Raw genomic sequence first — 13,967 nt, forward strand, 5'->3', positions numbered from 1 at the left:
ATCTCACTTTTTAAAGGAGCTATATGGATATTATCTATGTTGAGGTCAGCAACAGAGAAATATGAATTTGGTGCTTACTTTGTATCTCAAGCCAATCTTGTCATGCAAAGTCAGCAAAACAGTTTCATTAGTAAAACTCTATTTTCTATGGTTTCAAACATAGTTACCTAATTCTAAACTAACATAGTCCTATACAGAAGAAAAAAGTCTTAGCTGTGAAAGTATATTGATTTTTAAAAACAATGACATATTTTGAGTCCTAATTTGTAAAAGCAGGGTTGAACAACAGGTCAGAATTCATCAATAGAGAGAATTGGCAATACATGTATTCAAATTAGAAGTGGCAAGAAAATCAAAAATAGACATATAAAGTTACACCACCAACAGTGTCATCCACAAAGTGACTGTGAATGCAACAGCTATTAAATCCAAACTTTTATTACTCTACAAATGATAGATGTGATGTCCCATCCTTAACAAACTAACCATACAGCGTGGCACTTTCCCCAGAAGGAGGCATGGATTTGGCATGCAATCCAAAGCAAGGAATATTGTAAAAATTTGGACTGTTTTTAGTCTGTTGTATTCTCATACTGTTATAAAATTCTGTTAATGGACAAAGAACCAAATGTGCCACATATTGTACAGAACTTCCTTGTTTAGGAAGAACAAGACAAGACGAGAAGCAGATGATCAGGGGAGTTCAAAGATCAGTAAGAGAAGTGAATGATTGGTATAATAAGCAGTGGTCTCAGTTCACTAAGAAAATGTTACTGTTTTTTGGTAAACATCCTGACAGCGAACCTAAGACAGGATTTGAAGTGTGATGAGGAGGTAACTTTGCGGATAATTATAGGAAGCATATTCCAAGCATCAGAGACAACTTGGGCAAAAGGGACTTGTGTAGAAATAAACAAGTGCAATCAGAGACTAGCAGCACTAGCCAAAGGATGCCTCAAGACGGAATGACACAGAGTAGGTAGCGAAGTGCATAGCCCTGAAGGCCTCAAAAGTGACAACTAACTTGCATGCAGTGGAAATCAGTTCGGGGCAGAGAATCAGGAAAAGGATGCAGGAAGGTTGGTTCCACCAAGAAAATGAAGTGTCACTTTTCAAGAAATTACTATTTCAGCCATACAAAATTCCACACAAGTATCACGTAGCTTTTCCCTTCACACATCTCTCTTTAAAAGGCTTCGAAAGGGGAGAGAGTCTTGAGTCAGTCACTCTCTTCATCAGACTCAAATCTTTATGATCTAAGAGACAGATAGATGGAGGAAGGTAGAAAAGAAAGATTTCTCTTCCTGCCTCTAATGACACGGTTAGGACCCTTGAGCAGTACAAGGAGCAGCAGCCTCCAAAATGCACTTCTTTACTCTCCTGGTTTTAAAGGATATGGGTTTTTTGCTTTCTTTAAAAAAAAAAAAAAAGTGAAACATTTAGTGAGACATTAAATCCTCCAAAGTTCTGTAGTGGCTGAAAGGCCCGACAACAGCAATAACCATAGCTTTCATTCCTGTAGCACTTCTATTGCAAGAACAACCACCAATTGCAGCAGAAAATGCCTGTGTGGCATTGCAGCAGGGTCTACTTGAGCGAGGAACTTGAGCTAAAAACATGTGGCAAAGACACCCTTATAATGGAAATGCTGCAAGAGTAGAACTGAGCCACTGATAGCTTACCCAAATTCCAACTAAGTTAATAGTCTAAGCCTACAGTGGGATAGTATCTAGCACTCCAAACTTTCCAATATGTCAATTAATTACACTTAAATAATCAATTTGCTTAGTTAGGACTTGGGGAAAAGTTGTGGGGTTTTTGGTCGGTTGGTTTATTATTATTATTGTTGTTGTTTTGTCATCCTTTTTGTTGTATTTACACACACACACGTCATTTAAAATAATTGAAGCTACTGCTTTAATTTGTGGCCATGACTGCTCTTACATTTCGTTTTCCCTGGGCTTTATGGAGAAGTAGTACTCGAGGTACCAAATACAGACACAACCCTGATCCAGAAGAAGGGACAGAGGGCATGGAATACATTTACAATCACATGAGGCATGGAAGTCTGTGCCTACTTCCTGAGAAATTCACCCTGAGGAAGAACATTTAAAAACCAATGAAAACCACCACTTATCCTCTAGATTCCACAGTTGCAAAGATGCATTGCTCAGATTACCTCTGGATTTTCCTGCAGAGAAATTCTGGACAGAAATTACCTTTCAGTGTATTGGCAGAGATAAGAAAATAAGACCAAAACAAACTACATTAACAATCGCATCTTACAGTGGAAAGAGCAAAAGGGAGAAAGGGGTCTTTTGGAAAGTATTCACCCTCAAGGGCTTAGCTAGTTAAGAGTTTAGGGAATAATCCCAAACACCTGAGAGAGCACTAAACTGCCCTCTGGAACAGCCTCCTCCTTCTTAATACTGACTACAGATGCCTACAGAGTGGGGTAGGTGAATAATCCCAACTGTGCCAATTTTGACATATGTAATTCCTGAGCCAGAGGCATTGTGAGACTGATATCCGCATTTCCCTATTTCTACGTTAAAGATATGCTTCTACGAATAAAAATAATTTGGATTAATGAGAGAGTCTAAATTCACCTTACACCTATGCTGGAAGTGATTATCTTCAGATACATGTAATAAACCAGAACTACACAGAGATTGATTCACAGCTTTGTTGACACACTTTTTATCACTCAAAAGATGAAGGTAAAAGCATGTTCATCCATGTGCATTTCTTTGCACAGTTTTTTGTCACTTCTGCACTGTTCTGAAATGCACACTGTTGAGTTTCAAATGTCTTTGCTGTCTCCATTTTCAAATCCCAGCAGTTTTGAATTTATGAATTACCAAATACTACGTAACCACCAAATACGTTAGGTCCAGATTCTTGGACACATTCCAGCTGCTTTGCATTTTTGTAACTTGCAGCTCCTGGTATCTGGCCCCCTGGAATTTTCTCTTTTGTAGGGAGAATCATTCCAGCAGTAGAAAATTACTGCTGGCAGTAAACACCTAGGACTGTGCGTATAACAGATTTTCCCTTTCACAGAGTGTGGAAAAATACATAAAGCAGTTATCTACTTATTTCATTCTTCTAGACTCCAGCGGGGTTCCACTGAGTGCTTATATCTGTGAAGAACAACACAGGTGCCTCCACTGGCTCCAAATACCTTACTGCCTGGGGATAGGGCATCTTCCGCAGCAGGAAGAGATACAAGTACAAACTCTCTCAAGGCAGAACTGATCTTCTTTTCTCGCTCCATGTTATACCTGCCAGATACACAAAGGGCAGCATTGTCACTGGGGACTTTCTCCAAAGCCTGTCTGCTCAAGCTGGTGAGGTACGCCTACTCTGACTCACAGCTAAAAGAACAAGTTAGCAACATAAAAATTTACCAAAATTTACCAAAGCTTACTCATAAGCAAAGAGAAAATAACACGCATGCAGAATTTAACGCTGACCCAAGGATACACTAACATGAGAGCAACATGAGAAATGGCAGAAATGAGAAACATTACACAATAACAGAACAGAGGGATTAGCTTCATGGCACTGTTGATTATGGTAGAAGTTACCTGAGCGATGATAGCTCAAATAAGGCGTGAAGCTAACAAAATGAGGGCCACTTGGAAAGACCAAGTGTTTATTTTGGAGCAGATGAGACTGTTAAAGGGAAAGAAGTTGTGAGGGGGAAAAAGACAGATAAATGAATATAGAAGGTATTAAAATCATGCAGTCAGAAATGATCTGGGTACACGATCTCCACAACTGCACAGGCCAGTAAAACTCCTGCTTCCACCATACCTGCCTCTGACTTACTTCCACAGTCACAAGCAACTGGCATCTCTTCTCCAGCATCAGTGAGGGAGTACTCAGAGCACTCTACCTAACATTAGCATGGAAACTCCTCAACGTTTTCCTCTCTTACGGAAAATATTTGCAAAATTTGACAAATCCAGTTCAAATTCACTGTGCTGCTACAACTCCAACCGTATTTTAGGCAAATATACTGTCCAAGAGAAGTAAACTCCTCTGTGTACACTAGGCCTTTTATAATTCTCTGCACATGAAACCTTCTACAGAAAACTTATAAGCTTTGTTATACAGGCAATTTCAGAAAGCTTATAAAAAGGATATTGTTAACTCCATTCCATAAAAAGAGAGCTACTTATGATGAGAGAAAGGAAATGGTTTGCCAGTTATATGCTTAGCAGCAGGCCTGTCACAGACAACAGCACTGTTCTCAAAATATTGACACCAACTCCATCTCAAAAGGAAACATTTTCTACTAGGATAAGCACTCAGAAAAACCCAGGGACTGATCTAAATGTGACTGTAACATTCAAAACATCTGGGATTCACAAAAAGCAGGCTTTTAAAACTCAACTTGCTCTCCCATGCGACCTTTTCAGCTTTCTTGGCTGGAGAAAACCTTTAGCCTGAATGATTTGAACTTCACTGATTCTAGACCCCTCATGATTTCAGATAACTATAATTCTTCCATTTCCTTCCAGGAAGGCAATTTCCAGTTCGCTGTGCACTTTGGGCTCATGTCAGTTTTGAAGTGCCTAAGTTAACACTATCAGCATCGGACTGCCCCTGTCTTTTGCATCCCTCCCTGTACTGCTCCCTCTCGTCTTCTGGCTCATGCAGTGAGCAGGATTCAGGAGCTCTTCTGAGGTAATGTAAACATGTGAGGATATTTGCTAGGTTAGTTTTAAACCCTGATCAGCTCCCAGATCTCATCCATTGCATAGCCACACAAATATTTTGTTATGCACAGAGGGGGGGAAGGGGCAGTATGTGGCTCCTTCTAGTGCAGTGTCAGTGTATGTCAGCTTGTAGAGGGTATGAAAAGCTAAGATTCAAGATCTGTAAGACAAAAAGACAACCAAACAAAAAAATATGTATTCTCAGTAGACTTGAAACCTCCTTCTTTAGAGTAAAAAGGTTTGGACTAGTGATGCTTGGACATAAGATTGAACTGTTTAGTGACTCTTTGCTTAGTCTGCAACTATGTCAGAATCACAGAATCACAAAATGGCTGATGTGGGCAGGGCCCTCTGGGTCCACCTGCTCCAACCCCTGCTCCAGCAGGGCCACCCAGAGCAGGGTGCTCAGGACACATCCAAGCGGCTTCTGAAGATCTCCAAGGAGGAGACCCCACAGCCTCTCTGGGCAGCCTGTGCCAGTGCTCCATCACCCGCACAGGTGTGCTTTCTGTTGTTCAGAGGGAACCTCCTGTGTAACAGTGTGCGCCCAGTGCCTCTTGCCCTGTCCCTGGGCACCACTGAGAAGAGCCTGGCTCTGTCCTCTCTGCACCCTCCCTTCAGGTATGGGTACACATGAAGGAGAGCCCCCCTGAGCCTCCTCTTCTCCTGGCTGAACAGTCCCAGCTCTGCCAGCCTTTTCTCATAGGAGAGATGCTCCAGTCCCTCATTTGTCTTGTTGGCCCTTTGCTGGACCTCCTCCAGTATGTCCATGCCTCTCTTATACTGGAGAGTCCAAAACTAGGGAGTCCAGGTGTGTCCTCACCAGTGCTGAGCAGAGGGGAAGTGTCACCTCCCTGTGCCTGCTGGCAATACTTTGCTTAATGCAGCCCAGGGTACCACTAGCCTTCTTTGCAGCAATTATACTTGCTGGGTCATTTATTCTCAAACTTTTTTTTCTTCATTTATTTTTGGTGTGGATTAGCATGAAGTCAGCAATGGCAAATTTGCATCAATTCATTATTGATAACTTCTGATTAAAGTAATTGAATTTACTCCATTTGAAGGATGAAATAATCTTAACTAGGAAGCTCTCCTTGCCTGCTTTTGCATTAATATAGTTATTACCAACGGCTTTGTATTAGCACAGCAATACGAAAGGCCAAAGTCTAAGTGATGTACAAGATGTACACCTAAATTCCAACTGAAATCTGTTTTCTCTATTAATCAAAGGCTTTTCAGACGTTTCTATTTATATCACACCTAGAGATCTTTAAGATCTGATTTTCAAAGGTTTGACACTTCCAATTTTACAGAGAAAAGGTGAACAGACTTTAGAGGAGAAAACCAGTTCTCAGAATTTCAAGAATATTCCTAGAGATTTAATTTTCATCTCAAATGTAACATTCCCATTGAGCAATACTTTTTAATATATATTTATATACATTTAAAAATTAGAGAGAGAGAGAGAGACAGAGCGCGAGAGGTTTGGTTACATGATCAAACCAGAGGCTAAGCATCTTCTCAGAAAAAACAAAATCAGATTAGGTTTCTTATTCAAATATTTCAAATAGCTACATAGTGTACAAAACCAAACACTCACAAAACATAAATTGGTGCAGCAGAATAAAATCCCCAAAGAGTTCTTAAATGCTTTTATATTTTCCACTGTATAATGGAGCATATCAGATAGAGAGGCATAAATGGCCATAAATTTGTTCCTGAAGTTGCAGATGACTCTATTGTAACTTATGATGAACAGAAGGCCTTGCCACTGGAATCTGCCAGGAAATACTGAGAGAATGCAAAAGGCGTTCCCTTAACACCTCTCTCTCTAAGAAGTGTTTAATTATCTGATAAATATGTTATAATTGTAGGCAAAATAAAATAAAATAGAAGTTTAATTCACTTTGCACAAGCAAGTCCAGAAATCTCTTTCCAAATGTGTGGGGAAAAGTCCCCAGATGCATCCAGGCTCCGTGCAACTTCTGCCATAAATCACAGCAAACCTGTGACCACTCATCTATGAGCAGCTGTTAGTATGCATTGAACATGCTTCATGGACCTTTGTTTTTTTCCTCTTTCAGTGCTAGATACCACCTGCAGGAGTGCTTACTTGAAAAGGAAATCCTTGGTCTTCAGATCCAGAAGTTCCATGGCCCCTTTTTACTAGGGAAACACAAAGGTCTGTCTCTTCCAAACAGAAATAATAGTAACATTGCTCAGAGTAGGAAATGCCATCAGAGCAAGACTTAAAATGCAAAGGATAATCACTCAAGGATGTGTAAAGGGAGGCGAGTGAGATGCTCCTATCAAGTCCTGAGAGGATTTCAGTCTGAATCTTACGCATCTCAGTACTCCTGATCCACAATGGACTGCAATGCATTCAGAAGAGGAGCCTCTCTTTTACCATGGTACAAGATGCACAAACACTCCCAGGCATTTTCATGCTCTACCACTACATCAGCAAAAGCTCCCTTTATAGGACTCCTTAAGGTAGCATTAAAAATACACAAATCCCTAAAATACAATACTCCTGTACTGGTAAACCACAATTAAAACAAAACTTATTCATTCCATTTTTTACAACAAACTGACTTAACAGAAATAGATGCTATTTCTTACACAGTGAAAAGGTTTCTTGACAACACCTTTAAGTAAGGCATCATCTTTTCTCAGGCACCAATTGCTTGTGCATTACAGCAGTGCAATGTCTAACACGGTAAAAAATAGTTATTAAATCTGTATTTTCAACCAAATACAATTTTAACAAGTTTTTAGAATTTATTTCTTGGTACAGACTGAAAGGAAGAAAATTGTCTCCCACTCAAAGCAAATGCTGCAGCTTTTTACTAGCACTGATAGATGTTCTACTAAATAATGTCAGCCGTGACTCAGACTTGCTTCCTCCAAAGAGGAGGACTTAAGCTTTCGCATTTGGTAAGCCTTGCTTTTCTCTGCAGACATTAAGTTAGAAATTTTCTTTTTCTTCCCTCTTTTCTCTTCCCCTGTGTTTTTCAAGTGTAAAAATAATATTTTTACAAAATCATCAGCAGCAGCTTTCAGAAGGAGCTAGGCCTTTAAGAAAATGATCACATAAAAGATCAACACAACAAGGAAAAAAAAAAAAGAAAAAAAACAGGAGCTGGCAGAAAAAAAACCACCAGCTAGACAGCATTGTTTCTGTGCCTAATATTTAAACTCTGTTCCAGCTACACAAAGCAGAGTAACAACAAACCTGCAAAACTACAGTACCAGTAAACTCAAAGAAGTCATTGTTCCTTGTGGAAGCCTCACAGCCAGCTCTAGCCTTCTCAGCAAGACACTGTCAGATCCATCAAGCTGAGCTGAAAGGAATTTCCATATTTTAAAAGACCTAAGTGTGGAAAGTGAGCCATAATATTTAGTTGCCCTTTAAAGCACAAACACTCACACACACCAGAACAGGTTACACGTACAGAGAGCTGAGTGAGTGTCAGAGGCGTGCTGGTTGCACCTTTCCAAGCAGAAGCTAAAGTAGGGAAAGACACCTAAGAACAAGCCTAGGAAAACAAAAACAACAACTAAAAATCGCCCATCTCTGGTGCTAGCATCCAAGCAGATACACTGACTGACCAGTACCTCTAACTATGCGCTGATGCAAATCAGAGAAAAAGTCAGCTGATTAGACCCAGCCAAAATTCAGGCACCTTGCAGGTGCCGAAGCAAGCACGGAGGAGCGATTTCTCACAGGTCCAGAGTGTTGCCACTCCAGGGAGGCCGGGCTCAGCCCAGCTGACAGCATGGCATGCTGTCGTTACACAGCCCTTTTTTATTGGAGCTCTGAAATTTAGGATAATGCACACAATCATGTCAGCTCTCTTTATTAAGGTCCTCCAGAGATTTGTTTGACACTATGTATTTTCATCAGATCAAAGCTATCTCCTAAGTATGTTAGGCAAAGTAGAGAGCATTCTGTACTTTCCCACCTTCTCTCAAAGTTTGAAACAAAGCATTAAGAACCAAGGTACGAGCCATTTATCTGTCAAATAAAGATCAAGGAGAGTTAAGAGCCTCTGGCAAATAAAGATCAAGGCTAGTTAAGGGCCTCTGGCAAAGCTGATGGTGCAGTCTGTCCCCATCCAGCTTTAAAAAGGATTGATACAGAAGCCCTTACTGCCATTACAAAACAGAATTTCTGAAAAGTTTGGATTCATTCCCTTTAAGATCCAGGAAGTTTGGTGTCTGGTTTTCCTCTCAACAGCAACTTCTGCTTTTTCCTTTCTCTACTCTTCTGCAACTTTTGCATGAAAATGGCTTGAATGGCTGTTCAATAGTAGGCTACCGAAATTAATAAGAATGCTGCAACCCTGAAATGTGTTCCTGTTACCAAAAAACAAAAACCCTGAGTGAAATAATGTAAACGTCTGTCTGCCTGCTTATATTTGGAGCCTGGCAAAACTCAGGTTCATAGGCTGCAGGTGTTTAAAAGCTGATGTACGAATCTCTCTCTTTGTATATGGCTAGGTAAAATATGATCATAAAGAAAACAGCTGATCACAGGGAAATAATAATAATAATAATAAAGACTAAAACTAATTTCTACTGAACATTTGGATTACAAAAGGAAAGAAATACGACTGGAACATCTGTGTCTTTAGAGACTTCAGTTTGGGAACTCTCTATTACAGCCTGGGATACTGAGACTACATTGCTAGACTGATTAGAATTTATCCAGCTGAATATTTTGCTGTCAGAAAACATGATTAGTGAGAAGGGAAATTAGTTGTAATTGACTTTTTTTCCCTAAGAAAAAAAAAAGGGGAAAAATATTTTGTTTCAGGCTTTGTTTTAAGAGAGACCAAGAGATTTATATATGAAGTATTTAAGAATAAAACATCGTAATTAACTCTGAAAGACAGTTTGAGAGTTGCATTCACTGGAAAGATTTTATTAAAAAGATGCATTTAGATTACAAGGAAAAACTCTATTCCTTCCTATGTGAATACATGTCCCATAAACTAACACAGCATCTTCCTGCTCGTCATCCCTTTGGGGGTGTTTGTGGGAATCCCCAGCCTGGCTGCTATTCGTAAGAGATACAGCCCCAGTCCACAGAGGAGAGTGGATGCAGGAGAACTACCAGCCCTGACGAGACCCCAGGGACTGCACCTCATGTCTAAGATCCTGATACTTAAAATATCTGTTGAAGTGAAAAAATAATGATCCATCAGCATCCAGACACTTGTGTGAAATATCTCATTTCACCATTTTTACTCTAATGAAAAATACAGAGTGCAATTTCAGCCAGAGCTAATTTCTTTATACAGAGCCAAGTACAAAGTACAGGAGATCACATAACGACATGTGGACAATTCTTCATCCTCATACAGGAAAGTCACCTTCATTTGAAAGCATTATAGTCACTGCTGCTCAACAAAAGGATTAAGAACCACTCGGTTAATAGTCTGTACCAAAGCCATGACCAACAGTTGACCCCAGCAAAGCAGTGCAGAAACCTGACAGGGATTCTATGCTAGGGGAGGAGAAAATATAATTCTAGTAGTGAATACCACTAAAGCTAATTGCAGTGTTTACTGCTAATAATACCAAACCACCTACCCTTGCCTCTCACTCTGCTTTAGCACCTCTCGTAGAAATTGTCTCCCAGAGTGCACTGAATGCTTGTCATTCACCAAGCCTTCTTTTTTGGAAATGCATCACAAGAATGACTGTATTCAGCATGTGAACAACTATTGTCTCTGCCTTTGACTCGTTGAAACTCATGCAAAATTTCTGAAAGCTGCTGAATGTCACTTTCAGACTGAACGCGCTGAGAACTGTGGATGAGATACCAACATTTGAGTAGGAGCTTGCATATAAATAAAGGGCAGAACTGCACCAAAATCAAGTACTAAGTACAGACCACACAGCAACATTATGCTTCACACAAATGCAGTCGCACTGGTTCAGCCTGTGATGATCCAGATTTTCATTGCATATATATTTCTTCTGGCAAAGCTCTGTATTTGTCTGATTTTTTTCCTCCCGTCCCACTCTTGGTTACTTTTTCTGCCTCTAGTGTGGAGCAGTATTTGGAAAAAGGATCATTGAACATGTATGGGAACCAACATTTAAAAAATATTTAAAAATCTGAGCTCTGCAAGATCCACAATGGAGCCAGCCATTGTGTCTTGATGGCCAAAGCCTTGGAAATGAAATTTTGGCATGAACCACAGAATATCCATGTACACTGGAGTGGAGTCTGCACATCATAATTCAAATTATTCATATTCAAATGCATTGTAAACTAGTATGAAAACTAATTTACAGAACAGATAAAGGTCATGCAACTATAGAGAAAATAGAAGGAAATAAACATTTCAGTCCAAGAGAATAAAACTGCATGATATGAAATGGTCTTTAGAGATTTTTAAGGTAAATGTATTTTTGCTAAACATGTAAATAGAGCAAAAATGAAAATCAAACCTATTGTCTTGTCAGCTTCAAGTGGCTTTCTTTTTTAAATATCTGTCTTTCAGACCTTGTGAACCTTTATTTATCTCTCTATATAGAAATGCTCATTTTTTTGAAATACAAAGCTTTTTAGTTATCTAAAAATACAGCCAGGTACCTATGTGCAGATTTTCAATTCCTGTTAAAAAAAAAAAAAATTAAATAAAATAAAAATCAAAAGATGTCAGGCCTTCTCAACTCTTTGGAGTAAAATAAAACCAAGTGACTGACAGGCACCTATTCATAAAATATTTTGCTCTTATCTACAAACTAGAGTAATATCTTTCTTGGAGCTGCTGGCAGGCAGCTAGGCTCTAGAGAAGAGTGGGGATTAAGACAAAGATGGGAGCCACCACAGTGGTTTCTGTACTTTGCTCTAGATGGCTCCTTAGGCAGCATTTGAGTTCCCTTGCTTTGCCTTTCAGAGGCCTTGTTCCTCCCTGCTCCCTGTTTAAGGTGACTTAAGCACCTCCTTCTACATTCTGGTTTCCATTCCCCATGCCAGACACCTGAAAATTAGGCCCTGCAGAACATAACTCAGAAGCTCTTATCAAATAATTCACATTTTGTAAAAACACCCTTTTAAGTGGCAGAGAAGAGATATATTTAGAAAGGTGGAGAGGAAGGGAGGAAAGAGATTCAGTAACAAAGCAGACAGTGCATGTCAACATTCTGCACATTAGAAGTGACACTACATCTTTCTTCATTTACAAAAAGAACAGAGTCAATTATTTAGCTATTTGTCCACAGGCAAAAATGATTAAAACATTAAGCTGGACACTTGTGGAGTAAAATGATGTTCACGTAGGGAGCATATATATTTATTATGACTCAGCCAAGTTCCAAAAAGGGCATGCAGCAACACACATACAGCTACCGCTGTCAAACAACGAAGAACTTCCACAAGTCCTTTACTAATTCAACAGGGTATAGCAAAAACGCCTTGAGACAGCTAAAATACTCTCTCAACAAACGTGGAAGGTTCACCATACACCGCTGAGGTGTCATTTTGCTGAATCAAATAAATCTTAAGTCTCAGAGGTGAACTGAAAATTGAGAACAAATGCATGTGCCTGCAACTTTCTTAGATTTAAAATGTTTTAGAGTGGTTTAGAAAATCATAAATGCCTCAATGTATTAGAGTTGCAGTATCCAAACAAACTGAACAAGAGAGAAAGTGAATCAAAACCTTTTCATAACGTGCCCTTCTAAAGAGACTTCTCAAAATGCCAGTCTAAAAGGCTTCTCAAAATGCCAGCAGTATACGTAACATTAGAAACCTAGAATCACTAAGATTGGAAAAGCCCTCCAAGATCATCTGGTCCAACTATCACCCTACTATCTATGTCACCCAATAAACCATGTCCCTAAGCACCACGTCCAACCTTTCCATTCAAATCACATTAACTCCTCTTAGAAAACAGGGCAACACAAGTGCAGCAAGATCCATCTCCTGAGCAAGTAATCTCACCATCGCCACAATGACTCTCTTTATTCTGAAGCAAGAACTCAAATGGGAGCAGGAAGCCTTGCTCCTTCAACATGTCCCGGCTGACAGCTGAGCTCTCGCACACGGACACCATCCCACTGACCCCTCTCCAAGGCTCGCTTCCACACCTTTCGAATGACTGCTTCAATGTGACAGTCAAAGAGGATGTTTGCCGTTGTTCAAATTTAATATACTGATAGTATTCTGCTTCTGTAAAATTTAGAAGCATATAAATAACAAACCATTACAGTGACAACGACCAAATTTCTATGTTTATAGAATACTGGCAGTTCATAAATATTAAAGTATGCTGTTAGCAACAAACTACAACATATAGATGCTATTTTTTTCCTAGAGATAGGGAAACAGTAACCATCACGGAAATAATTCATTATTTATAGACCTTTGAATTTTAAAGCCACATGACTGCACTACAATTTTCCATTAAAATTCAAAAAAGTATCTGTTTGTTATCCCTTTGATGAATGTGCTAAAGGCAATGGAAACAGCAACTATTGCTGACAGATTTCCCAATGATATAGTGGTATTTGCCACTTAATCATTGATAGAGTTTTTTAAATGAGTCCTAATATTGCCAAGTAACTCTCATGTAGCTTCATTAAAGCAAAAACATAGGAATCCTGTCACAACTGGAGATTGCAATTATGTATCTTAATTTGCATCACGCAAGTGTTATAGTAGGGAGAAGCATGCTTGCAGGCAACCTTCCCCTAGGGCTCGTTACAGGGAAGTTCAGCTGCCTCTGGAGCTAGAAAGGAGCACAAGCAGATTTGTTATCTAGTCAAAGCTTGCCTTGAAAGTATTCTGACAGCTCCCAGAGTCCTTCAGCTAATTTATGTGACCTCTGCAGTCACAATCTTTTCTCTTTCAAACTCACTAGGAACCACCACACTAGTTTTGCTGGGAAACGGCAAAAAAATAAAAATTAAAAATTAAAAAAAAAAAAACTGTCCCTCCTGTGATGCATTTGGTCAGAAAGTTCCTGACTGCAGACCTCAATGGAGTAATAAATAAAACAATGTCAAACCAAAACAAAACCACAAAAAGTAGCCAACCCAAGTTATGCAGAAGAACCAACCTGGAAAAATAAGAATATTTTCTATATTCAATCTCGCCTTGCTATAATAAATTGGGATGTTATATTAGCAGCACTGTGACCATCATGGAGACTATGTGCTATCCAAATTTTGGATGATTCTGATACAAAGTTTTTAAACTAGGAAGCTTGGAAGGGAAAA

At 39.4% G+C, this 13,967-nt stretch overlaps 2 long non-coding RNA genes across 3 annotated transcripts in view; one reads left to right on the forward strand and one right to left on the reverse strand.

Moving 5' to 3' along the window:
- Positions 1-12,944, forward strand: part of LOC310899670 — a 30,865-nt gene extending 17,921 nt beyond the window's left edge. Inside the window, exons 5-6 of the long non-coding RNA XR_014584474.1 lie at positions 4,530-4,695; positions 6,812-12,944. This is a non-coding gene — a long non-coding RNA (uncharacterized lncRNA). The remainder of the gene's footprint in view (positions 1-4,529; positions 4,696-6,811) is intronic.
- Positions 1-13,967, reverse strand: part of LOC310899672 — a 224,263-nt gene that overhangs the window by 140,500 nt on the left and 69,796 nt on the right. The window lies entirely within an intron of this gene.

This window comes from Anser anser, assembly GCF_964211835.1.
Source record: "Anser anser genome assembly, chromosome: 4".
NCBI lineage: Eukaryota > Metazoa > Chordata > Aves > Anseriformes > Anatidae > Anser > Anser anser.